At 35.1% G+C, this 25503-nt stretch overlaps 1 long non-coding RNA gene across 1 annotated transcript in view; it reads left to right on the top strand.

Annotated features, from left to right (window-relative positions):
* The window catches only part of LOC122802484, a 1101354-nt gene extending 1090599 nt beyond the window's left edge, over positions 1 to 10755 (top strand). Inside the window, exon 3 of the long non-coding RNA XR_006364940.1 lies at positions 10489 to 10755. This is a non-coding gene — a long non-coding RNA (uncharacterized LOC122802484). The remainder of the gene's footprint in view (positions 1 to 10488) is intronic.
* Positions 10756 to 25503: the final 14748 nt, after the last annotated feature.

The following is a 25503-nucleotide window of genomic DNA, read 5'->3' as shown; positions in this document are numbered from 1 at the left end:
TTCTTGGCCTTGGACAGTGCTGTTTTAACCTGTGCAGCAGTAATACTAGGTGCCTGGCAATCTACTGGTATTGTGATTGGTCCTTTGGAGGGGAGAGCAGTAAAGTTGGCACTGAATCTGTTGGCCAGTATATTGGAAATATCTGTTGGCTCAGTATCGGAGGTACCATTGTGCAGTAGCTAAGAGCAAATCTGGGTATTGCCATGCAGATTCTTTACATAACTATATAAGGCTTTGTGGTTGCCTTTACTATCTGCTGCACTTCTGTTTTCATAGCTAGCTTTAGAGGATTTGATGAGGGATCTCAGCTTTTTGTTGAGGCTGATAAGGGAGTTTTTCCAGTGTTGGGACTTCACCATATTCTGCATCAGTTTCCTCCTTCTGTTGTAGAGTTTGTTTATGGCTGGGGACCACCAGATTGGCTTCCTTTTTTGGAGGAGTGTCTTGGTTCTACTGGGTATGTCGAGATCCATGAATTTGTGTACGTGTTTGTACAGTGCATTGGTGTATGATTCAGTGGTCATGCGACTATTTTCCATTTGCATGGGTTCCATGAAGTTAGCCACCTCTGTTTTTAGGAGCCCAAAGTTAGCCTTGGAGAAGTTTTTCATGGTGGTTACCTTTGGGTGTGATGTGGATTTCCAGGGGCAGTAGTTTGTCGTCAGATCTAACCTGGGAAGAGTTAACTATTGGTGTAGAACAATGGTCGCCCATGTCAGTAATGACAAGGTCAAGGATGTTGCTACCTCTAGTGGGAGTAAGAATGAGCTGGTCCAGGGCATTTGAATTAATGAATTTCAGGAAACGTTGGGCAAGTATATTGTCACATGGGTAGTTTTCCCAGTTAATGGAGGGGTAGTTGAAGTTACCCAGTAAGAGAGTATTAGGTTGGACCCTAATATTCTCCAATGTTCTTAGGAAAGTGGAGTGTGAGTCTTGGGACATTGTTGGAGACCTATAGCAGGCTATGACCTGAATCTGTTTTACCCAATGTTAGCTGCACCTGAAGTATCTCTGTTGCATTATGTTGGGGTACCAGTCTGGAGGTGTGCACATCCATTATGAATATGGAAACACCACCACCTCTGGAGCTTCGATCCAAGTTATGGGGCTAAAAAGTGTGGAATGAGTTATAGCCTGGTAGTGCAGGGGTGCTTTCTGCTGCCTTGAACCAGGTCTCTGTTACAGCACAAATGTTGATGTTCTCCACTTTAAGGAGTGCTTCGAGCGACTGCATTTTCAGATTTAGACTTCTAGTGTTAAGCAGCATGACCCTCAGATTGGATTTGTTTGTAGCTGTTATGGTGGTAATTTGGTCTTTGGAACACCGCCTAATAAAGGCACTATAACAGAGGCAAGAGCCTTGGCCAGTATCCGGAAGCCCAGGAGTGACAGATGTAGGCCATCTCTGGCAAAGCATCAAGGTCTGTTAATCATGTCATCCCAGGCAGATACTGGATCCCCTTAGAATGACACCAGAAACTTAGCCATTTGTTGAAATCAATCATTTTCTGCTTGTACTGTGGTATCATTCTGAGTGATGCTAGGATGTTGCTCAGGGCTAGGGTCATACCCCCCTGGGCTACATAATCCAAGAGCTCTTCCATGTCTCTTTTTATGTAGTCCAGGGAGGTACATCTTGGGTCATTCACACCCACATGTACAATGATAGAGTAATATTTGTACCTGTTGTTGAGGGAACTGACTGCGTGCATTATGTGGCAGATCATGGCACCTGACAGGCAGCTGACTGTTACTTTCTCCTTATTCAACCTAGTGAGTGGGATATCAGTGTCCCTCACTATGGAGTCACCTATGACTAGTGTGTTGAGCATGCTGTTCTGCCTTAAGAGCTTTGGTTGAGTGTCACACTGTTTCAGAGTTATGTGTCTTATGATTAGTGTTGTGTTGTAGTGGTCAAGTGTGTTTCTGCCTTGGAGGTGTCTGCTGTTTGGGTAGATTTTTACTGAGAGACTCCACAAAGGTGGGTGTGTGGTTTGTGTTTTTATGTGAAGGCAGTGCTGGTGTGTGTTCTGGAGGTGTATGTGTTCCATGTGGTATAGTACAGGTGTTGACCTTCTCTTGACCAGCTATTTTGGTCTTGGCTGAAGAGTGCCTGGCTTCCAGTTTGGATATATAAGTGCATCTCTCGCAAGTCTGAGTGTTAGGAGGTAAGAGGAGTGGGTTGTCTGTGTACAGGAGGCAGTGGCTACATTGCCTAAGGATGCCCAAGTTCACCAGATTAATAGGAGAAAGCACAGGGAACTGACCTTTAGACATGCCTGGATAGGTGGGTATTAATAATAAGTACTGGAGCTGTGTCCTTGTAGAACGTCTAGTGCTGGTAGCACTTTTGTGCAAAATGTAGCAGTTTTGAGCAAAATATTGTCCCTTTGTCATTATTAGAAAGCTTTTTATTTAAGTTGGCTTTGCAAGAAAGAATGACAGAAGGATAGAGAGACATAGCCACAAAGCTAACTTCAATAAAAAGCATTCTAAAAATAAACCCTTTCACCAATCAATTAACCATAAGTAGTAAGCATTCAACGATGAATGCATCAATAATTTACTCAAACTAAATGTGTTAAAGCAGTTATTTCTCAAGTAAATGTATAAACATCAAAAGGCTTGCATTAAAAATTGAAAATATAATATTCAAACGGACAGATAATGGTTAGCAAAGAATGTCTAACATCTAAAGCAGAAACTGCCTCTGGCTAAATATATACTACGCCTTATTGTTCCAGACTCCATAATGGAATTTTCTGATTCCTTGCAGGCAGTATGGCTGCGCTTTGCTTTCAATGTTATCCTCCAGCATTAATGTCTGATGTCTGTAACTGATGAATTTTCAACTACTCCCTCTCCTCATACAGGATTTCTTGTCGCTTTGTTTGAATGCTGAAAGATATGGCTTGTAATAATACTGGAACTTATCTCCATGGGCCACGGAAAATTGGGAATTGTTTAGCTGGACCATCCTAGATATCAAATGTGAAATAAATAAAATAAAGAAATCATTTGACTTAGCCAGAATCTTCCAGCAGTAGTGTAAACAGTCAGGATGCAGAACTTGGTATACTTTTTTTAAATTCTAAAACATTTCCACAGTAATGAGATGCACAATTATATATCATATTACACACTTCTGTTTACCAGTTGCACTGCACTGATAAAGGCAAATGCAGTGAAATATTTTCTCACTTTATCTTGATGCAAAACAGCATTAGTACTACTTTTACATACTTTTCTTTCAAACACAGTAACATTTTTCTTGGATTGTCACATTTCTGGCAATACTTAATTGTGTTAGTGCCCCCTGGAGAGTGCCTACCTGAAACAAAAAGGATTCAGAGATCATGCTCTTCATAGACAGTGCATGCAGTCTCTACTGTGGCTGTGTTGTGGGCCATTCTGTAAGGCTGATATCTGGTTTGACATGGGTGAGGTTTTGAGCAAGGCCATGGACATTGCCAGGACAGGTTAATGATGCGTTTTGAACAGGGCTATTGATATTACCAGAACAGGTGAACAGAGCAGGCATTATAATGACCTGTTAAATTCACTCGACCACATGCACAGGAACCAAAACGGCAGCAGCTCATACAAACAGAAAGCGTACTAACTTCATTTGTTACAAAAACAATTCTTGGAAATGATTAAAAGCTTTTATTCCATAAACAAGTAAGCACTTTCACCCGTAGGCTTCTTCAGACTTTAATTCATTCCATAGCACAATGCCTTTATATATTACCAATTAACAAATGATAGGTCACTAACACACATACGTTATAAACATTTAAAAAAACATTTACAACTTTCTAAAAACATGACATAAATAAATAAATAAAACATTTTTAAATATAACAACTTATTAAATCAAAATAATTCATCAAAAATGTATCAACTTTTAGGTCTTTTTACCCTCCTACTACGCAGAACGGGTTTAAGCTGAATTTTGTCATTTAAGCCAGGGAATTTATCCGCTCTAAAGCATATAATCCATTTTAGTTCACATTCTTGTGTATAATTATCACAATCTCCTCCTCTCATACTGGGATTAATACTCTGTATTACACAAAACTTAAAAGAGTGTAATATTCCATGAGATTTTTGATGTTTAGCTAGGGCATTATGATCAGAACCTATACGCATATGGTACACATGTTCTCTAACCCATTCCCTAAGCTGTCTATTAGTCTTCCCAATATAAAAAGCTGGACATTGTGTACACCTAGCTAAATAAACTAAATTACTGCTAAAACAATTGGTCATGGTGTTAAATGTATATACATACTTAGTTATAGGTTGTTGAAAATTCATATCCCTGTCTATATATTTACACTGATTACAACCATTACAAGGTGTAGTATTAACTTCAGTGGACCTAGTAATAGAATTATTCAACTTCAATGATGAATAGCATAACAAACGTTTCAAATTAGGCTTATTCTTAAAAATATATTTAGGTCTCTGTCCAACCAATCCACCAATCTCACTGTCCAGTAGAAGGGTGTCCCAATGTTTCTCGACTGAATTTCTAATAAATTCCAAATCCTTAGTGTAGAACATGGGTAACCTAACTTGACACACTCTATTCACTGTAACAGAGTTGTGAGCATTTAAACTTTCTGAAAAATAAGGTCTTGCCTCATTTCTCTCAATCCACTAACTTCTAGAGAGATCTAATTAAAAACTTTTTCACTATAACCTCTCTCTGCAAAACTTATTTTGAGATTTGCTAGTTCCTGCAAATACCCATCATATGAAGGATTAAGTCTGGACACCCTCATAATTTGTCCCTTCACTACATTACTAAAAACGTGTTTTGGGTGCATACTATGTCGATGTAGGAGGGTATTTCTATGACATACTTTCCTATGAACTGAAGTATTTAACAACCCATTTTCTAACCTATCAATATTTACATCTAAAAAAGAAATTCTAGACAAAGAAAAACAAAAAGTAAATTTCAAAAAATCGGTAAGGTTATTAACAACTCCAATAAATTCTAAGAGGCCAACTTCATCACCCCTCCAAATCAGGAAGAGGTCGTCCACAAACCTTCTGTAAAAACCCACATTACTTTTAAACATCTCAAGTGGAAATAAAAGCTCCTCCTCCCAATCAGCCATAACCAGGTTGGCATAGCTATTGGCACAAGCTGTGCCCATAGCTACGCCATCCTTCTGTAAATAGACATTATCATCAAAAATAAAAATGTTGTTGTTTAACACTGTCTCAAGAAATAAGGCCAGCAAATCCACTTTCTGAGCACTAATATCTGATTTCCTATTTAAATATTGTTGTACTCTATTTACCCCCACATCATTAGGTATCACCGTAAATAAGCTGATAACATCCAAAGTCACTAAAAAATAATGTTCATTATCATGAAGTGACCTAGTATAACTATAAAGATCTAACAAAAATTGCTTGCTATCTTTCAAGATATGAGCATTAATGTTAACTACTGGTCTAAAATGGTACTCTAAAAAAATAGCAAATGGTTCAGTGAGCCACCCTTGTCCAGCTACTATCGGTCGCATGGGTGGTTTCACCAAGGATTTATGAACCTTAGGAAGACCTTGTATAACTGGTATGAGCGGATTATATACTTTTAAATATTTAAATAACTCCCATGTAATATCACCACTTTTAAATAAGTCATCCAGCATATCAAATACCTGAAACACCTTACTAGTGACCTCATTCATATCTATTTTATCATAAAAATTAGTGTCATCCAGCAACAATTTCATACTATCTAAATAATCAATTCGATCCATTAATACAATAGGTCCTCCCTTGTCTGCTTGTTTAATTACTAATGATTCATCATTTCTTAAATCAAAGAGTGCTCTTCTTTGTGTAAAACTTAAGTTATCTTTGCGACCCTTAACCTTTCGAGTAAATTTATCTTTATTATAATATTTATATATATCATTCTCAACTAACTTGGAAAACGTATCTAATAAGGGATGTAACACTGGAATATACATGCTAGTGGGACGAAACATAGTCACTGAATCACTATTATCTTCATGTTCTTTAAATTCTAATTTTAACTGAATATTTCGTACAAACATTTTAATGTCTATTATCGATTCTGTAACATCACCACTACTGGTGGGAATAAAACTCAAGCCTTTATTTAATAGTTGTTCTTCATGTATATTTAACCTTCTCTGAGAGAAATTGACAACTAACGATTTATTGTTTGTGTTTTCTCCCACATTTTCTTGAGAGTTGGTCCTGAGTGTTCTCCCCCTGAAACCTTCCTTTTGTGCCGACCCCTGCTGATAGACCTATGTCTCCCTGTATACTGTTGGGTGGCTATCGGGAAAGGAACTTGCTCATTATTACCAGCCTTATTTATAATGTCCATTTTGTTACTAAAAAACTTCTTCCTTACTACTACCTGGCTTAAATGACAAAATTCAGCTTAAACCCGTTCTGCATAGTAGGAGGGTAAAAAGACCTAAAAGTTGATACATTTTTGATGAATTATTTTGATTTAATAAGTTGTTATATTTAAAAAATATATATTTATTTATTTATGTCATGTTTTTAGAAAGTTGTAAATGTTTTTTAAATGTTTATGACGTATGTGTGTTAGTGACCTATCAATTGTTAATTGGTAATATATAAAGGCATTGTGCTATGGAATGAATTAACGTCTGAAGAAGCCTACAGGTGAAAGCGCTTACTTGTTTATGGAATAAAAGCTTTTAATCATTTTCAAGAATCGTTTTTGTAACGAATGAAGTTAGTACGCTTTCTGTTTGTATGAGCTGCTGCCGTTTTGGTTCCTGTGCATGTGGTCGAGTGAATTTATCAAGTATTTTTTATTTCGTGTCGCAGGAGCCTTCATCTATTTGCTGGCCATACTTGTACTTTAATTATAATGACCTGTGTTGACACCACTAAGATGACCTGTGTCAGCAGAAACAGAAATTAGGCAACACCACTTTGACTGCATTGTGAATGGATCCGTTGCCCATATTTTGTAGAAATTGTTGCCAGTTTCCTCTACAAAAGTGTCAATGCCCTCTAAAGATGCGTTTGTGTCTTGTACAGATGTATCAGTGTCTTCTACATTTATGTTCTTCATTCTTGCAGGTCTGTTTGTCATATATCATTGAAACTATAAAAACACAACAAAGATGAAGGATTCCAAGAAGTTTAATCCACCTTGTGATATTTATTTAGTATTTTTGTCCCAAAGGTATTCAAGTATATAAGTCATTCTGAAGAAGTCCTTACTTTTGGGATGAAAGCACTAAATAAATATCATGGTGTGGATTTGACTCCTTGGAATCCTATATATATATATATATATATATATATATATATATATATATATATATATATATATAGATATATATATAGATATATATGTATAGGGACTATATATATATATATATATATATATATATATATATATATATATATATATATATATATTAGGGGCCTGAATGGAGAGATGATAAGTCAGCAAGCAGAGTATAATTGCTGAAACTGAATAAATCCTCAAGTCTTGGTGAGTGCTTTCACGAGGTGGACCCTGTTTTTCACAAAATCTCACCAAGACGGCACTGATATATAGACTGTATTTATATAACATATATCATGGACAGAAGTAGGTTAAAAATTAAAAAAGACAGCTGGGTGCACAAGGCACAGGATAAAAAAGTGCCCAATCCTGGTAGGCACATTGGTGCCAGGACTGGAAAAGATGACAGTGAAGAATCCTCAAAATATGGAAATATTCCTACAATGGGGCCAGACCAGGCCCAGGGGGAGGATGGCCCCCCTGTTGTAGAAGGTAGTAGCAGTCCACAGATATCACAAAAAACTGATAGCCCAAAGAAGAGCCATAAAGATGATAAAGAGGACTATTGAGGATAAGAAAGAAATTATGTATTGTTACTATTATGCAAAAAGCCCAGAATTTCCAGAGAGAAGATATACAAAATGATTAAGAGAGAAGTTAGAGGAAAGAAAAATACTTCCACAGGAAAAATTGTCAGAAGCGTCAAATGAAAATTTGTGTTCATTAACACAACAGATTTGTGAAAAAAGTATATAGATCAAGAAAGAGTGATCTGTTTAGAAAAAGAAGCATCTGAGAACGTGCGAAAATATAAACAGCAAAACCTTGAGATATTTGAAAAGTATAAAAAAGAAATATGGACATGGGATAGAAAGAGAGATTTGATATTGTACAATACTAATGCAAAGGAGAAAGCCAAATTAATCAATATAAAGATGTCAGCCCCAAAGATATTTGAAGAGAAATTTAGGCAAAGGCATCCGGATATGGAAAATTTTACAATAAAAACAAAATATCACAAAGATAGAAATCTAAAGTTGTTTGCTAGCAGCAACCTCTTCATTAGTTACAGATCTCTTTAATGTGGAATTATTTAGATGACTTATACTTCTGCAGAGATTGTCCATGTTTACTAATATCTGTGGCTTGCAATGACAGATGTTTGAGTAGGCTTTTTACTGATATTGGTGGCTTGTAATGGCAGAAGTTTGAGTAGGCTTTTATGATGGACATGTTCTGAATTGGGCGGTTTTGTCATTATTGGTAAATACATGTTGTTTCATTGGTTAGTGGAAAAAATGTTCAAACCAATACATTTAAAACACATTCTAACAAGTGTGCTGTATTATACAAGGAATATAATTTAATACAATCAGGATGGTGAATCAAAGAACACATGCATGGTCCTAAATATGCCCAAAGGTAAACTTTATCCACCACTGGCCAGACGCATTTTCTTTGAATGTGGGTTTCAATGCTGTTTCAATGAATGTGAGTTTCGAGGGCAGAGAAATGTTAATATTAAGTCTGTTTTCATTGTGAGACTGTATTGCTTTGTTTAGCAGATGTCTATCAGTGTTTATGATATAAAATTGAAAATAAAAGTTTTAAATGAAATGAAAATCATCATTGTAGAAGTAAAGCATAAAGCAATATGCACATTGCAGTGTTTATGGTAACTGGGGAGAAATAGCCAAGCAATGGAAGACTGGAATGGCTGCAGGGAGGCATGGCTGTTCATGGGAGGTCCTATTTGACCAGGATTTTGTGAGATCGAAGGGTGGCGACCTCAAAGACAGTCCCAGGGAGCACAAATTCTTGCTACACCTCTGTGGTCTATATATATATATCTCTATATATATATATATATATATATCTCTATATATCTATAGATATATGGGTCCTATTTGTATTGTCGAATGTACAGTTCATTGAACCGTACTTTATCGAACACACTTTAGTGAAAGTGCATTTTGTCGAAAATGCACTTTTGCTAAAGGAAAAAAAAAACATGCGGTTTGCATGCACCGTTAGTTGTACATCAATGTATACTGTTGATGTATAACTAAGGAAACTCCTGTTGAGATCGTGGTACAGTGGGGATAAGGGAATATTCACTTTTCCCCACTGTAGTGTGATCTCGGAGTGAGAATAATACAGTGGGGGGGTGGGGGGCACAGTATCTGTACTGTTTAGTTTACTGTGTTTCTTTTTTTTTTTTTACATTGTACTGTTTTTGTTCTGTGAAAGTGCATTTTTAATATAATTCACTTTTGCGTAAGTGTATTATCGGAAATACTGTTCGATGAACCGTATTTTTGATATCACAACATGGACCCTATACAGATATATATATATATATATATATATATATCTGTGTTGTCCAAGTCTTCTGTTCATGTCTATCAGTGCATGGATTGCTTTTGTTGTATAATTATAATTGCTGCACCTTCTTGACTTCCCGCTACTGAATAGATTTGTGCAGTTCACAGTGATGCATATCCTTATTTGTAAATCTAATTAGTGCACTCACTAATGAGTGCTACTACAGTGTTGTAAAAGCTCTACAAGGATACACAGTACATTTTAGTTCAACCCAGGAAAATCATTCTCAGTTATTTTAGAAGAATTGCAAAAGTTGGGAGAACATCTACTTGTCTACCTCCTAAAAGTTAACATAATTAGTAGAAAAAAGGATAAAGTCATCACCCAGCAAGTGTTGAAATACTTAAAAAAAATACCAGTCACAATTCAGCCAAACACCTTAACAAGAGTATTTAGAAACAGCACTAGTGATACTTGGGAAATAGAAAATATCAACATGGGGTATTAGCAGTGATACACCTAGAAAACTAATAGATCATAAGCTTTGCTACAAAACCTGTGGATCTATAGACTCACAGTAAGTGTCACTGTGTGTGTGTGTGTGTGTGTGTGTGTGTGTGTGTGTGTGTGTGTGTGTGTGTGTGTGTGTGTGTGTGTGTGTGTGTGTGTGTGTGTGTGACTACCAATAAATCACATAGCATTTTTTATTGTTACTGTCACTATGCTTTCAGTCTTTACTAGGCACTTGTCAAAAAAAATATGAAAAAAGAAAATATCTCCAGTAGCCCAAAACATAAACTGATTATATTACTTTTTTTCATCTACAGTGCTGGCCAAGTGACCCTTATCCTATATTGCCTATGATCTTCAAAATGGAATTCTTAACTTATAGAACACATCCTTGTGGCTTAAGTCCGTGCTTCATCACTATTCCGGAAGATACTAAGATAACAGAAAGGAAATAACACAAACCAGTTATTAAGCAGTAAAATAGCACTCTGCAGACTGCTCTTGCTTGGAGCTTGATGCTGGATTTTATGGGCTTTTCAATGTTGCATTTATACTGGTGTCGCTTTGGTTAAAACTTGCAGCCCAAGGTAAGCAAATCAAGATAATAGCAAATACATGAAATTAGATAAGAAATGTTTTATTTTTCAGTAACTAATTTGGTGTATGGTTGCTAAAGTTGCGGCTTTATATTTTTGTTGCGGACATGGCATTTTACAGATGTGATATATAGCCATTAAGGTATTTTATTTTATTCTGCTCTTTATTTAAGGAGCTTCTTATATTTCAGTCTCTTGATCAGGACAAAGAAAGTAATAACAGATTTTGGGAATCATCCCACCATGCAAAGGTCTTCTTGTGATGACAGTTCAATATCACATTTCATTAGTCTGAAATTATTCACATACAGTATTTTCCTGGATAAAAATGGCATCTTAAACATGCTGTCCATGAAAGATCAACAGTTACTGGTGTAAAACTGTGAAAGTATGACTGTTTATGAGACTGGAGTTCTTCATATTTAATATTGAAGAAATGTCTGCATCACGACTGGCCGATCACCTGCAGTGTACTGCTGGTGGGTAAGAAAGTTGGAGGAAATGAACTTCAGATCAAAACTATTGGTTTATTAACAAAGTAAATCAACATATATAAATTAAAGTGATATTACATTACCTTTCTCCTTATATATCTATATCTTTATTTATAATTATGTCTATCTGTATCTTTATTTCTTGACATGCATGCAAGCGCACAGACACACACACATACTGCACTTCTCTAACAGATTAATCCTAGCTACTTTATATACAAATGCATTATTGAAATATACGCATGACTGTTTGGTGGTACATATCGTGATTACAATACTATGATCTTTTGTCATCCTTTCCTTTACAGAGATTCTTCAGAATCCCTTGACCTTACTAGATAGTACTTGTATTCTTTGTTCTACTATACTAAACTTTTTAGGCTCATCCTGTGCTCAGTTCAGAGAAAAAAACTTTCAGCACTTTTAGCAGCTGTATTTATTTATTTGAAAACTATACTGCGGATGATTTAATAAAACTTAAATATGCACACTGTATAAAAAGTAATAATGTACAAAAAATGAATAATTATGTTTTTATTTGCATGTTTACAAATCTATCCATTTTTATTTGGCCCACTCTACTTCCATTTTTAGCAACTGTTAAAAAAATAGCCTAGATTGAATAAAAACAGGTCAGTACTACTGCATTTTTTCCAGGTGAGCCTGTATAGCTTAATATTAATATTGAGTTGATCCTATATCTGGAAGGAAAACTGGATTCCTTAGTAGGTGAGCTCTGTATCTAACCATAATGGAGGAAGAAATAACCATTGTATTAACTACCACTTATTTAGCAGAAATATTTAGGTTATTACCAACCATTTAAAAAACATGTATATTTTCTGTATTATTTTTAGGAAAGTCTTTTCTGCATAGAGAACAACAGCAGTTATCAACAAACTAACTTAACATTAATGTCAAGGCTGGTGAGGGGGCGCTTTTCTTTTCATCTCTATAGAACTGCCAGAGATGGGCTATTAAGATTTCCACTGGCAAAATGAATACATTCAGGGCAAGAAAGCAAGCCTGCCCTGTGCTTCTGTAAAGTTTTAATGGAAGGAAGAAACTCAGTCAAGGCCTTTGTATACTGGGTTGCATTAAAAAAAGTATGAATACAATTTTCTTTTAATTTCATAATTTCTCTGAAACACCCAGATGAAATCACGGTGGATGCCTGGACGAGGTAAGATGGTGGCCATCCTCTGAACAATGTATCACCATGTCTCTGAAGAAAACTGCACAGACACGGCAATTAAATTAGCACAAACACAGTCAACTAAGCTCCAAAATGACTTTAAAGGTTAGCTAAGCCACTCGCTAAATAGAAGGCTTCAAAAATTGTGATAAAAAAAGAAAACGACAAATAGATAACCATGTAGAGACTTACCTCCAAGGTGCAGGTGACGTCTCAGGTGAAACTTCAATGCAACGGTCTGCAAAATTGAGGAGCCATACAAGGGGACTATCAGGATGGCAAATGAAACTGATATCGTGGACTTACAAATATCTAAATCTAAATTCTCAGCTATATCCACTCCAGAAAAATAAATTCTTTCCAAATGAGTAAGAACTTCCAGACAACCAGAAGGCCAAAAATGCATAAGTATACCTAAAGCGGAAAATTTCCCTACATTTCCCTGACTCGCAAGACTACAAAATGGTGCTGCAGCCATTACAATCAGTGATTCAGCAATTATCAAACCAACTGCAAATTTTTGGTAATACATTGAACTGTATAGCAGACGGAATAGAAAAAAACAAATGCTAAAACATTAGAAAACAAAAAAAAAGAATCAATCAGATATTAGAACCATCATAGTCTAACACTAAAACTAATCAGGAACTGCAACAAAAAAATCCTAGACATAGATGCAAGATGCAGAAGAAACAACATTTTGGTAAGTGGAATAACTGAAAAATATGAACGGTCAAAACTAACTAAAGTTTTAAACCAAATTATTGGCTACCTGCTAGAAAAGCAAGCTAAATCATACCAGATAAGTATTGGGAGAGCATATCATGCATTAAAAACACCACAGTCACAAGATAAACTGAGACAGGTATACACGAGAGTCTCAAATTACTAAGATGCTTTAAAATCTTAGCTGCCAAATTGAAAAAAGCACTAACATGGAACGGGAACAAAATTACTTTTACCCAGGATTTACCATACCATATCAAGCAGGATCGACAGAGACTGTCACCATTTTGTGCATTTTTGATTGTGAGGGGAGATCAGGTTTCAGATGACATACCTCTCTATTTTGGTATTGTAGGAGAAGGGAAATTAATACTCTGCGAAGTCACTTAAAGCTGCAAAACAGGCCTTTCATAAATACATTCAAGAAAATATCTGAAAAAGTTTGACTGTTGAACAATTATAAGAAGACGACATACAACTATTAACAGATATACTAGTAATGGTGGAAACCAAACTGTGTTAACTAAAGAACTGTAAGTTTGGGACAAAATATTTATTTATTTATTTGACATTTGTTAACTGGGTTAGTCCAGCTGAGCCATAAGATCCATTTTCAGTGGAGACCCAAGGAGAAAAGCTCCAGTATACAGAACAATGATAATAGATTACAGGAAAGTAATATAAACAGGGAAATACAGATGTTGACATACAGTGTTGAAATCATAATTTGCATAGATAAAAATCTCTTATAGCCAATATATACGTTGCATAAACAATACAATAGAGAGTTGATGGTCACTACATTTTAAATATCATGTTGTGCAGTGTGAGCTTATCTTTTACATGTTTTCAGTGGGTTTTTTTTGTAAGGCTGATAGAGTAATAACAGTATATAATTATCTATGTATTGAGGTTAGACTCTTAAGGATGAAATCATACATTTTGCACCAGCAAGAAAGGTTAGAAGGAGAACACAATATTTTGAGAAAGAAGAGAAGATATTATCTGCACTGGTTTTACATTGTTAATGACCATGTGGCCACAGGGGTTCTGTCTATATATATGCAGTGTTTTTTACACTACACTTTCTTCCATTTTTCTTAAAAGGTTCCTGTGAATGTGTTCTAATGTACTAGAGACATTTTCTCTATCTGAAAGTTAGTATCAAGTTGGTCTTGAAGTCTTCCTGTTAATTGCATTATTTAATGTCTGCATACTGAATATCAGTGGAATCAAACTACTGTATGTTTGAGAATAAAATATTATGTTTGAGAATAAAATATTATATGTACTTTGTTTTGTATTTCAGTATTATCTTTGCTGGTTTTACACTTTAATTGACAGTGTCGGTTGTCAGGTCTCTGTTTATGTATGACAATGTTTCTACAGTGCACATTATTCTATTATTCATGGAGTGACCCAGAGAAACTGCTTTAATATATCAGAGCAATTTTTCTTTCTATGTGAATGTTAACATTAAGTTGGTCTTAAAGAAAATCAGTCTATTATCAACATCATCTGATGACCATATACTAAATATCAGTGGATATATTATAAATGCTGATTTCCAAGATTTGGCAACTAAATAATTGTATCTTCATGACAAACTATGGGCACAATTGCATATGTGCTTTGTAGTAGAGTTTTGTCTGCTGACATAATCATTATTAATGGTTGGGAGGTCTCTTGGGTCCTTTATATACTCATCAGAGTTTATGCAATACACTTTTACCATATTGTAGTACCTGCAAAGTATTGTCATGTCTCTGAGCTACTTTCTATGAGAATAAAAGCATTAAAGTCGGTCCTTGGTTTCAAATTGCATATGTCTTTATCATATATAAGATACTGCTACTGATTTTATCATTCTGATAAAGAAAATGAAACCAACAGGTTAAATGTTATCCCTACTAAAATGATGTGTGCATTTGTTTATAGTCAACCTGCTCAGATTTAAATACTTGTTTGAAATTTTTAAATTTAAATACTTGTTTGATAAGTATCCTTGCTGCTTTTTTCTACATAGTACAAGTTAATACTTCATAAGGGGCTATGTCACTTGTTTTTGTGGAGTTTTTGGGGTAGTTATGCTATTTTCAATTTACATAGAAATGTTTTTTATATTGAATGCAAGGGTAAATATGTTGGAAAATGAAGAACACACATGGATGCAAGAATATAATGTTATCTACTTACATGGGTCTTTATACACTTCATTTAGTCTCTTCCTGGCTTTTTTTTGGAGTGTGGTTAGGCACAGCTTGGTAGGCAGAAAAGCACAGTGCAATGTGTCATTTTACTTATATTTAAATATGTGTGATAAAAAGGGTTCTTATGGTCTCTTAAAACATTATTTCACCATCCACTGGTACCACTTTTATAGGTGTGTTAATGTAGAGAGTTGATTCATGGCATGTGAAAGGTGCACAAATGAAGCAGAAAAGAAGCTTATTTTTCACTTAGCATTTAAATCAAAGGATGAAATATTTTTTTTTATTCAAGAGACTAATGTGATGTTAGGTCAATGGACTCAAGAGCTGGGTAAAAATTGGATGGGGACTACAGATGAATCAGAGACTAAATCAAACAGCACAGGAGTTGCAATTATTCTCAAAAAGTCTTTAAAGGAAAATATATTACAGTATAACTCAGATGAGAAAGAGATACTGTGTTATGTAGTCTTAAATAACTAATTTCTTGACAAACCTGTACTGTTACTGAACTTATATACACACCATACTAAACAACATGAGTTTATAATGTCAATTTATAACATTGTAAACCAACTCCCTATTATTATATTTTATGGGGAGATTGGAATACTTATGGTGATCCTATGTCTGACAGGACTAATAGAAGTAAATCAAATAATATGCATGCTTCAACAGCAATTTCTGAATTAAAAATAGATTTTAACTTATTTGACCCCTTCAGTTTTCAGAAGACAAATGAAGTATCACAGAAATTTACTTTCTACTCAAATTGCTATAAAACTTGGGCATAGCTGGACTTTTTCTTAATCTCAGAAATATTTTTGAGATCTAACATTAACTTTATTTAACCATTTTTTTTCCTGAGCATCCTAGAATTACTGTTACCATTAATTGGTTCAGTGCAAATGCCATTGAGAAAGATCATAACTGGATTCTTAATCCCTCATTACTCCAGAAAGATAATATCGTTAAGGCAATTAATGAGGTACTTGATGAGTTTACGAACATCCCTCCTAGTTCTCATACGCCCTTTGATATACAATGGGCTGCTGCTAAGGCCCAAATTTAGGGCATACTTATCAATAAAGCAACTTATAAAAAAAATCTGTAGATCAAAGGAAGTAACATTGAAGGGAAAAATTAACGACCTCGAAGAGGAACTTCATAGAAATTACAGCTCTACTATGGGAAAAAATGATCTTCAGAAAGAACTTTACCTACTTTATAAGCAAGTATCATTCAATGAAATAAAAATGGTGGCTAGATATTCTAAATGGTCACTTGTGCCATCAAAAATACTAGCAGGAATGATTAATATTAATAAATCTTATCCATTAATAACTGAAATGATATATCAAAATAAGACTTACAACTCAAATACTGAGATTATTCATATTTTTGAACAATTCTGTTATCAAACATATTGAAAACAAAACTTATCATGTACTTCTCAAGAAAAAGATCACTTTCCAAAGCAGATAGTTTTTCCCAAACTTAACCAAAAGTCAGCAGTACCTTCTTACAGCCCCTTTCACTTTACAAGAAATACTGTACATAATAAATAATCTTAAGGAGGGTAACGCCCTTGGACCTGATGGATGTACAGCAGCTTTTATATAAAACTTTTAGTAAAAAAATTTAAAGAAATCCTATTGCATCTATTTAATTACATTAAAGAAAATTGTATAACAGACCTGTATTTAAATAATTCTAAAACAATCTTTATTCCAAAGGAAAATACTGACATTAAGGACCTATCAAACCAATTTCCCTTATAAACATAGACATTAAATTATTTGCCTCATTACTGGCAAACAGATTGACACCATTACTACAAAGTATAATTTCACCTAACTAATCAGGTTTTCTTTAGGGTAGACAAACCTGTGATCATACTTTAACTTTGGACACCCGAATTTCTCTAAATAGTTGAAATAATAATTTGATATTTACAATTTCTCTTGATGCTTCCAAAGTTTTTGACAGACTCATTCTACATTTCCTTTTTTGAATAATGCCACACTTCTGTCTACCTCAAACTTTTATTAACTCAATTAAAATTCTTTATGCAAATGCACATACAACTTTACATATTAATAAAACTGCTACTTCTCTAATAAAAATTATTAATGGAAAAAGACAAGGTTGCCCATTATCCCCATATTTATTTAATATCTATATCGAACTGCTTTACCTTCTTATAGTTCAAAGAACCTTTCACTATCTTCCTACAATAAATAATATAAAGTTTACACTAAAGCCTTTGCTAATGACTTAAACTTTTACTTTAACTAATACTGATCTACCAAAAATTCAGCATTCGATTGAAACATTTTCAAAATTTTCTAATTGCAAGCTTAACATGAATAAATCAGCTATCCCAAAGTATAACTTAATTAATTACTTTCCAGAGTATTTAAGTTAAATAACACTTTGAATTATTTGGGTATATTTTTTGTCATAACCCAAAAAAGTTTTACCAGATTAACTTAACAAAGCTTTGGACAATGATTGAACAGGATATCCTCAGATGGACCAAGTTAAAATTCCCTCTGTTGTCAAACGTGACTATTATTAAAATGAATATACTACCAAAACTACTGTTTTAATTTAAGTCAACTAATGTAAATAATACCTAAAAAAAATTAAAAACTTTAAATGTAAGTCTTTCTAAATTTCTTTGGGAACCTAAATCAATCTGTATTAGCTATCAAAAATTGATTTATCCCAAAAAGATTGGTTGCTTAGCCTCCATGATTTTAAATCCCAGATTTTAAACTCTATTATGACATAATAAATGCTAGTAGAATTATATCAATCTCTGATTATTGTCCAACTAAAACAAAATGTAGCCCTATCTGAGTAAAAATATGATATGATCTAGTAACTGATTCCAAAATCAACCCTAAGGTCCTACTCTTCTTCAATAAAGAAAATATGAGTTGAATCAAACTGCGATCACCCTCCATGATAGCCTTCTTAGTCTCACATCCTTCTCCTGTACCCGTCTCATTAACCACCCTCTTTGCATGTACTGTATTTTATTTCTCAGATTTTCTCTACCACCTTCACCCCCGTTTTTCTAAAATTCTGCCTACCACCTACACCACCCCCTTCTTCCTCTCTTGTCTACTTACTGGCTGAACTCCTACTCCCCTCTACTTCACAACTGACATACACCCTCTTCTCTCTCCTCCCTGAACTTCGACAAAAGTGACTTCCTTCTCCATTCCTATGTCTTTACTAGTCTCGCATCCACGTTTAATCAATTTAATAAATATATGGGCTGCACTGCTAGATTTTATTTAATTCTTGACTGCTTATTATGTTTAATATAAATATGTTGTTTACCTCCTTTGATTACTTAGTGTATCTATGTTTTCCAAAATAATTTAGAGTATACTATATTTTGATATCTCCTTTTATTTTTTATGAACTGTTGTATTTTTTATACCACATGTTTGTAATCATTGTGGAGCTTTTCTTCCTGGACCTCCACTGAAAAAAAGGACTTCTGCCTAGTGGGACTAACCCGGTCAACAAATGTCAAATAAATAAACAAATAAATAAATAATGAATAACTGCCTAAAAATGTGATAACTGTCTTGCAAAATATACTTTATTTACTAAATCTAACAAGCCCTTTTAACATTATCCAACCACTCCACCTCCATCTAAATTTTTAATTAAATATCTCTGTTAAACCTGAACCCTTACCCCTTAATCAGTGAAATGAAGATATTAGATATTTATTATTGTAAAACCTTTCTACTAATGATCTCAGAATTGCATTAAACTTTCCTAAATGCTATCTAGTCATACTAAGACAGATTAAATAAATGACATCAACTATATTAGAAGACCCCAGAATAGATGGTATTAATATAAACCTCTTAAGGAGTTATAGAATATGTTCACACTTAAAAAGAAAATGATAACAAATATGTATAAATTAATCACAGCTATTAAATATCAAGATAATATCCTATACTCAAGACTATTAGTCCAAAATGCAACCTGCAATTTAATGTATCCAGAAATCTCAATCAATTCAGCTTTCTTTAAAATTAATCCTTTTAAAAAAAAACTCAAGCATACCCAGTTCATGATAGTTAATAACACTTATTTAACTCCTGTCAAACTCAATAAATATTATTCCACATCTTCTCCCGTCTACACTGTCAAGACCAAAGAGCTGATATTTTGCATATATTTTGGAGCTGTAAATGTTCACATAAGTTACAGTGCTCATTAATTGCCTGACTTGAACAAAAACTACCATGTCTTGGGAATTTGCTATTTTAGACATTCCCCCTTTGGACTATCTAAACAAAAACCACATACTTTAATTACCATTTTTTCATTGATGAAGCTATATGTCTTACAAAGCTAGCTTGCATACTTCTCAACTGTACAGATTTTTCCAGAATGTCCAGATTTTTTCTTCAACATTTTGGTCTATTTTTCATAAAAGTGTGTTTTTTCCAGCAAATTATTAGCAAGTCATTAAAGACTAATGTCAGAAAATAATGGCAAACGTTTGAGTTTCAGACTTCATACCCTTCAAAAAATTCAAGTTAATGCAAAACCTGTTATTTTATCAACTTCTTAAATTTGTAAGAGTAATATTTACAAATTTGTCCCGATTTTTGGGCCTCTGTCCCCCATTATTTATGGCTTTGTCCAGATTTCTTGCTATAAGAGGTTAAGAGGTATGCTGACTTGACAGATTAAATGTATCGAGTGATGGCTGTAAACATATTGCATTTAAATATGCACAGTTGTGGAAAACACTTTTTGACCACTTACTCCAATAATCTCAACTAGACACATCTACATGTTAAACTTTGTTAACAAAGAAAATATTTAGTACTCAAGTCTCATTTTTTCTTTCATTCCTTTATGCCTGTGACCATACTGTTATGTACTATTCTCACTTTATCACTTGAACTCATGCTATGGCACTTGTCACTTGATGTACATAGTTGTTATATTATTATTTCTGGTTTCCATTAATTCTTCAATTTGTTATAAACAAGTCATTCTCTATGTACTTATGATTGTCACATGTTGAAGAAGTTTTTGATATTTCTTAATTCAAATACAAATAAAGTTATTAGGGGAAAAAAAGAAATCACAGTGGATGGTACACCATCATTATGGAAGTCTAAAAAGACAGCAGAGAATGAGTTCTGTAATTTTAATGGGTCTACCTGACATGGTCGACAGTTCATATGGTCGACAGTTTATTTGGTCGACAGTTCATTTGATCGACAAGCATTTTAGGTGGGGGGCTTCACCCCCCACACCCCCCCTAACTATATATATCAACTCCAGGGTTGCACAACATTGGGGAAGGGGGCAAATCTGCTTGTCGACCAAATGAACTGTCGACCAAATGAGTGTCGATTATATGAACTGTCGACCATGTCAGGTAGACCCAATTTAAATATATATTACAGCTGTGGTATTCATGTGAAAAATCAAATCTGTACTTCGTCTTTGTTAAACAAATCCTTTTTAAACAAGGTGCATGAGTCTTTCCATGTGAGGTTTTAATGTCTTTTATAATACTTTTGCTATTAATTTTTGCATCTGCTTTGGTAAGAGAAGGGTCTATTTTTCAGGCTGCATTGTGTTTTTGCATAACAATCATTTTCAGTTTTACTGGCTGGAGCTGACCACTCGTCACTATTTGATTGTACATGTAATCATGTACAGTAAATCTTCGTAGCTCATGCTTGCAGTGGGTGTAAATGTGTATGTCGTGAGGAGGACAATGTTTGGCTTGGGGTACGTCTGGCGAGATGTTGGAAGAGATCAGACTGCTTAGGCCTCCAACAGTAAACACACTTAAACATGTACTACTGTGTTATATTACTTACAATTGAACTTGCTGTGGACTCTATTTGAATTCAAAGTACCTATTCCTGTATTTTAGGATGGATCATTCATTCCCAACTAAATCTCCTCAGTGCAACAATTATTCTGCAGTTCACTCCCATTTCTGCTGAAATTCCATCCAGGTTGAGGTTGCATGCTGCATTAAAATCCTCAACAACTAAGTGATGCCCTTATTCACTTGCCTCATCTCCTACCTTTTGAAATTGGAGAACATTCCGGGAATATCCGCATTGGCACCATATGTGTTTCAGACTATTATATATATATATTATATAATATGTTTCTAAGCTTATAAAACAAACGTTGCAGCAATCACACTACACAAATAATTAAAATGAAAATGAGCATATTAACCCTAGTGTATCATTCATATTCCTTGCTTTGTAGTTCTGAATTTCATTATGTATTTAACCTAAGTACATTCCAGAATCCCTCCCCTTTTGAGTATCTTTCTAAGAAGAGTAAGTTTTAAAACAAATACATCAGTGAAATGTTATATAATAAAAGGACAGGATAACTCCTATCCTTACAAGTGTTTTGCTTTTATTTTTTATTGTGTTACATTTTATTTATTTTTATGGTGTCTTAATGTTACTAACAGTCATGCATTAGAGGGAGGGACTGATCGTGAAACTGCATCCACAGATTAAGTCTGCATGATCCTTGCTTATCAACCATAGTTCTTTAGCCAGGTCTTGCAGGATGACCCATGCTATACTGCAGTTACTCCTGGATCACTATGCAGTTGCAGGATGACCCATGCTATACTGCAGTTACTCCTGGATCACCATGCAGTTGCAAAATGACCCATGGTATACTGCAGTTACTCCTGGATCACAATGCAATTGCAGGATGACCCATGCTATACTGCAGTTACTCCTGGATTACCATGCAGTTGCAAGATGACCCATGGTATACTGCAGTTACTCCTGGATTACTATGAAGTTGCAGAATGACACATGCTATACTGGAGTTACTCCTGGATCACCATGCAGTTGCAGGAAGACCCCATGCTATACTGCAGTTACTCCTGGATCACCATGTAGTTGCAGGATGACCCATGCTATATTGCAGTTACTCCTGGATCACCATGCAGTTGCAGGAAGACCCCATGCTATACTGCAGTTATTCCTGGATCACCATGTAGTTGCAGGATGACCCATGCTATACTGCAGTTACTCCTGGATCACCATGCAGTTGCAGGATGACCCATGCTATACTGCAGTTACTCCTGGATCACCATGCATTTACAGGATGACCCATGCTATACTGGAGTTACTCCTGGATCACCATGTAGTTGAAGGATGACCCATGCTATACTGCAGTTACTCCTGGATCACCATGCAGTTGCAGGATGACCCATGCTATACTGCAGTTACTCCTGGATCACCATGTAGTTGCAAGATGACCCATGCTATACAGCAGTTACTCCTGGATCACCATGCAGTTGCAGGATGACCCATGCTATACTGCAGTTACTCCTGGATCACCATGTAGTTGCAGAATGACCCATGTTACACTGCAGTTACTCCTGGATCACCATGCAGTTGCAGGATGACCCATGCTATGCTACAGTTACTCCTGGATCACTATGCAGTTGCAGGATGACCCATGCTATACTGCAATAAATCCAATACACAGTTCGAATGACAATAAAACACTCAATATTTATTAAAACAAAAAACAACCGGTAAGCACTTTCATTCACAAAGAACTTCTTCAGACCTGGTTGTCACACATACAAAATTCACATTTATAGTTTGCTCAATTCACATGACCCAGAACATTAGCTGTGTTTTAACCCTTTCTTACATAACACTGCTTTAAAGTTTTCCATATCATTCATACCTGGATCTGCACCTGGGATTAGCCTCACTTGCCAAGCATATTCGTTCCAGAAAAATTTCCAAGAGTTAGGTGCTTTTTTATATGAGAGTCCTACTTTTGTCACAAAAAGAGGGAAAAGTCTAAAAGATTTTTTAAAAACTAAAAAATGTAATACTCCTATTACTTATAATGGGATGTCAAGATGTGAAGACTGCAATTATTGTTTTTGGTACTGGGGAGCAAAATAGTAGTAAAGGCTCGGGACTTTACCATTAATATCAAGGGGAATTACAATTGCAAGTATAAATTCATAGTGTATCTAGTATTATGTAATTCTTGCGATGGATTTTACATAGGAAGAACTATACGTAGCTTCCATCGCAGAATTTATGAGCACCTGAGGGCAGTTGAAAAACTGGATGTAACTATTGCCCTAGCAAGACATGCTGTTAACTGTCATAACAGAGTTAAAGTGGGTTTTAGTTTTACTGTTATTGACCAAGTTTTAAATGCAGACAAGAGATGGGATGCAGAAGTGGATTTAAACTGGAAAGAATATGCTTGGCAAGTGAGGCTAAACACAGGTGCAGATCCAGGTATGAATGATATGGAAAACTTTAAAGCAGTTATGTAAGAAAGGGTTAAAACACTGCTAATGTTCTGGGTCATGTGACTTGAGCAAACTATAAATGTGAATTTTGTATGTGTGACAACCAGGTCTGAAGAAGTTCTTTGTGAATGAAAGCGCTTACCGGTTGTTTTTTTTTGTATTAATATATATTGAGTGTTTTATTGTCATTCGAACTGCTTATTGGATTTATTACATTTACAGTTGGAACTGTGGAGATTTATCATGCTACACTGCAGTTACTCCTGGATCACCATGCAGTTGCAGGATGACCCATGCTATACTGCAGTTACTTCTGGATCACCATGTTCTTTAGCCAGGTCTTGCAGGATGACCCATGCTATACTGCAGTTACTCCTGGATCACCAAGCAGCAGAAGCTGTATGAAAGTGAACTTATTACAACACGGTGACAAAATGAAAATGCAGGGAAAATACTGTTGTACATGGAATCATCTGGGTGATATGTGCAGGGGTGATGAGATGGTGTGGTTGTAAGCCTTTCAAACTCCCTGCAGTATTCCAGTCAGCAATCTTTTGATACACTATAGAGTTCTCCATGCAACACATATTGCACTTACCTAACATCTCTGTCTCATGTTGTCCTTCTGTTACAGTAAATGCAATTTTGATGGTATCTGGATTTTTGTAATGCTAGGACCATGAATTTCGAGCACTCCTGTACTGGATCTTTTAATCTGAAGAATGAAGTACTCATCGCAATCTCATTTTGGCTGTAATTTTTATCTAGGGGGCATATGTTTGGAGCAGAGTGCAGTGGAGTTCAATGATGTGTAACCCAACACTGGTGTATAAAATATGATGCTTGACTGTGCATCACGTTTTGCAGCTAACATTCTATTTTCTTTTGCCGTTCTGTTTTAGCAGGGGTGGTGGGTGAAATTCTGTATTGTTTTCTGAATTCTCTCAGCTTATTTCCTTCCACAGAGTTACACACCAGATTATTTCCCCACGTAAACTTACTGCTGTCCTTGGAGGGGTCATCAGGAAGGTTCAGATCCAAGTTATTTAGGGCTTGCACTTCTGAAACTAGTTTATAACTGACAGGTCAATCTGATCATTTTGCCATTTAAATTTTAGAAAAATAGAGCATTTGACTTTTCTTCATGGAAGGTCAGTAGAACAGCAAATTATAATATCTGGATCATGTTCCTCCTTCGTGCCTCATCGTGGCCATCAGCAGCTCATGCACCTATAAAGAGCAATTCTTGTGTCATGTCCTCTGATCTGTAGTCAGTTAATGCTCAAGACAATCACATACAGGCAGCTTCTCTGCTCTGTTATTTCAATTATTTGTTGCTTAAATGATTTCATATTCCAGGTTGAATTGAAGTCCTTTTATATGCATAATGGATTATGCCCCTTTACAGTTATTTTTTTCTGAAGATTTCAGTAAAATTTTTCCATTGAGTCCCTAATACATTTCTCCATAGTTTCTCTTCAAAGCACACACATATTTTACCTTTATTAAAGACTCCATGGAGAAAAACAATTTAGAGTGTTGGTGTGAAGTCATTGTTTTCTGCTCTGCATAGTTGTATGAGTCACAGAAATATATTATTGTCTCAGTTTAACTATTTCACTAATGTCAATTGATACATTTAACAATAATGTTATACTGTCTAAATTTTCAATAATTTTATGAGTCACATAGATATGTTTTCTTTTCATTTTAATTGTTATCTGACATATCTCAGCAATATGATTGAAATATTAAGGGCTGATTTTA

Source organism: Protopterus annectens, chromosome 5.part0 (assembly GCF_019279795.1).
Source record: "Protopterus annectens isolate FY-2018-M chromosome 5.part0, PAN1.0, whole genome shotgun sequence".
Classification (NCBI taxonomy): domain Eukaryota; kingdom Metazoa; phylum Chordata; order Ceratodontiformes; family Protopteridae; genus Protopterus; species Protopterus annectens.
The sequence above is the reverse complement of the archived record's forward strand: the minus strand, read 5'-3'. Positions and strand labels throughout refer to the sequence as shown.